Source organism: Colobus angolensis, unplaced genomic scaffold (genome assembly GCF_000951035.1).
Source record: "Colobus angolensis palliatus isolate OR3802 unplaced genomic scaffold, Cang.pa_1.0 Scaffold17, whole genome shotgun sequence".
NCBI classification, from domain to species: Eukaryota; Metazoa; Chordata; class Mammalia; order Primates; family Cercopithecidae; genus Colobus; species Colobus angolensis.
The window spans coordinates 4,782,599-4,786,322 of NW_012114821.1; positions in this window are offsets into that span (position 1 = coordinate 4,782,599).

Here is a 3,724-nt window from a genome sequence, read left to right on the forward strand (position 1 = left end):
TTTGTTTTTTTGTATTTTTAGCAGAGACGGGGTTTCACTGTGTTAGCCAGGATGGTCTCGATCTCCTGACCTCGTGATCTGTCCACCTTGGCCTCCCAAAGTGCTGGGATTACAGGCATGAGCCACCACGCCCAGCCTATAAAGGCTTTTAAAATGATGGTTATAGGTAACTTTGAACAGCATGAAAAACACTTTACTTAAATGTAAAAGAACCTTCTTGGTTCTTAGGATCACAGAGGCGAAGTGCCACGATAAGCTGTCTGCAAGCTGGAGAGATTGAAAAGCTAGGAGTCTGGCATCCCATCTTATGGGATGAAGTTATATACATACCATGATTATAACCATTTTAACTGGAAATGTGGACTAGAAAAAGTCTGAAAAGACTTTTGGGAGACAATTCTGTGTGGGTCTCAAGTTTCTTTTTTTTCTTTTTTAATTTTTTATTTCCATAGGTTTTTGGGGACTAGGTTACATGAGTTAGTTACATGAGTAAGTTCTTTAGTGGTGATTTGTGAGATTTGGTGCCCCCATCACCTGAGCAGTATACACTGAAACCAATTTGTAGTCTTTTATCTCTTACCCCCTTTCCACCCCTTTCCCCCATGTCCCAAAGTCCATTGTATTCTTCTTGAACCTTTGCATCTTCATAGCTTCGCTTCCACTTCTGAGTGAGACCATGTGATGTTTGCTTTTCCGTTCCTGAGTTACTTCACTTAGAATAATAGGCAACAGTTCCATCCAGCTTGTTGCGTATGCAGTATTCTATCATATATATACACCACAGTTTTTTAATCCACTCATTGACTGATGGGCATTTGCGCTGGTTCCACATTTTTCCAATTGTGAATTGTGCTCCTATAAACGCGTGTGCAAGTATCTTTTTTGAATAATGACTTCTTTTCCTCTGGGTAGATATCCAGTAGTGGGATTGCTGGATCAAATGGTAGTTGTGCTTTTAGTTCTTTAAGTTAGCTCCACACTGTTTTCCGTAGTAGTTGGACTAATTTACATTCCCACCAGCAGTGTAGAAGTGTTCCCTTTTCACCACATCCATGCCAACATCTATAATATTTTTATTTTTTGATAATGGCCATTCTTGCAGGAATAAGGTGGTATTGCATTGTGTTTTGTTGTGTTTTGTTTTGTTTGAGACAGAGTTTTGCTCTCATTGCCCAGGCTGGAGTGCAATGGTGCGTTCTCAGCTCACTGCAACCTTCACCTCCTAGGTTCAAGTGGGTCTCCTCCCTCAGCCTCCTGAATACCTGGGACTACAGGCGCTCACCACCACGCCCAGCTAATTATTTGTATTTTTAGTAGAGATGGGGTTTCACCATATTGGCCAGGCTGGTCTCAAACTCCTGACCTCAGTTGATCAGCCAGCCTCATCCTCCCAAAGTGCTGGGATTACAGGCGTGAGCCACCGCGCCCGACCTGGTTCCATATGAATTTTAGGATTGTTTTTTCTAGTTTTATGAAGAACAATGGTGGTATTTTGATGGGAATTGCATTGAATTTGTAGATTGCTTTTGGCAGTCTGGTCATTTTCACAATATTGATTCTACCCATCCATAAGCATGGGATGTGTTTCCATTTGTTTGTGTTGTCTATGATTTCTTTCAACAGTGCTTTGTAGTTTTTCTTGTAGAGGTCTTTCACATCCTTTGTTAGCTATATTCCTAAGTTTTTTATTTTTATTTTTGAAGCTATTATAAAAGGGGTTGAGTTCTTGATTTTCCATGGGGATGATGTGAAAGTGATCCAGGTGCATGCCACACACTCAGTAGGTTTGCATCATAGCAGAGGAATCCTGAGCTTAGGAAGCCCTAAACTGTTATAATGGGCTGCAAGCAAACCTGCTGTATGAGTCCGTTTACACATTGCTATAAAGAACTACCTGAGGCCAGGCGCGGTGGCTCACACTTGTAATCCCAGCACTTTGGGAGGCCAAGGTGGGTGGATCACAAGGTCAGGAGTTCAAGATCAGCCTGGCCAAGATGGTGAAACTCCATCTCTACTAAAAATACAAAGAAAATTAGCCAGGTGTGGTGGCGGGTGCCTGTAATCCCAGCTACTAGGGAGACTGAGGCAGAGAATTGCTTGAAGCCGGGAGGCAGAGGTTGCAGTGAGCCGAGATCATGCCACTGCACTCCAGCCTGAGTGACAGAGTGAAACTCCATCTCAAAAAAAAAAGAAAAAAGAACTACCTGAGACTGGGTAATTTATAAAGAAAGGAGGCTTAATTGACTCACAGTTTCATAGACTGTACAGGAAGCATGACTGGGGAGGCCTCAGGAAACTTACCACCATATGTTTCAGGTGGGACTGACCCCCTCCGACACCAGTAGCTGACCAGTCAGAACAGTCCAGCCTACAGCTTATAGTGATTTTTTGTATTTTTAGTAAAGACGGAGTTTCACCGTGTTGGCCAGGCTGGTCTTGAACTCCTGACCTCAAGTGATCTGCCTGCCTTGGCCTCCCAAAGTGTTGGGATTATAGGTGTCAACCAGTGCATCCAGCCTCTCTTCCATTTTTAAGGATCTTTGTGATTACATTGGCTTCACCCAAATAATCTAGAACAATTGAACAATCTCCTATTTGAACATCAGTTGAGGAGCAACTCTAATTTAATCTGCAGCCTTAATTCTCTTTACCATATAACCGAATATGTTCACAGGTTCCTGAGGTTAGGGCGTGGGGAGGAACCCCAGTTCCAGGTATCTCGGCAATCACATGCACTCCTGAAGCAGCAGGGGCTGCAGCCTCCCTGAGTCTGGGTCCAGGTGAATTTACACTCTTTTATTTTTTCACCCCTGAAATAAATCTGCTTTTGTCCATAGCTTCAATATAGATTCAGGAGAGAACACTCAAAAAGGGATTGGACCCCTATCTTCAGCCTCCTTAAACAAAACAATTATCAACCAAGAATTGTGTATCCAGCAAAACTAAGCTTCATAAATGAAGGAAGGATCGTCTTTTTCAGACAGCGTATAGGCAGAAGAACACCGGGCTCTGACTTAGCTATGCATTTTCCACGGAAATACAGTTGTCCTTCAGGACTGATTCCAGGATCCCCAGCAGAAACCTAAATCTACAATGCTCAAGTCCCTGATATAATTATATTTGCATGTAACCTCCTGTATATGTTAAATCATCTCTAGGTTACTCATAATGCTTAATACAACGTAAATGCTATGTAAATAGTTGTTCAACTATGGCTGGGCAAGGTGGCTCACGCCTGTAATCCCAACACTTTGGGAGTCTAAAGCTAGTGGATTGCTTGAGCCCAAGAGTTCAAGACAGCCTGGGCAACAGGTCAAAACCCCATCTCTACAAAAAATACAAAAATTAACCAAGCATGGTGGCGCATGCCTGTGAGTCTCAGCTACTTGGGAGGCTGAGGAGGATTGATTGAGCCCAGGGGTGGAGGGTGTAGCCTCCACAGTAAGCGGTGATCTTGTCAGTGCCCTCCAGCCTGAGCAACAGAAGGAGACCCTGCCTCGAAAGAAAAAAAAAAGTTGTTATACTGTATTGTTTAGGGAATAATAACAAGATTTAAAAGTCAGGACTGGGTGTGGTGGCTCATGCTTGTAATCCCAGCACTTTGGGAGGCCGAGGCAGGTTTATCACCTGAGGTCAGGAGATCAAGACCAGCCTGGCCAACATGGTGAAATCCCATCTCTACTAAAAATATGAAAAATTAGCCGGGTGTGGTGGCACACGACTG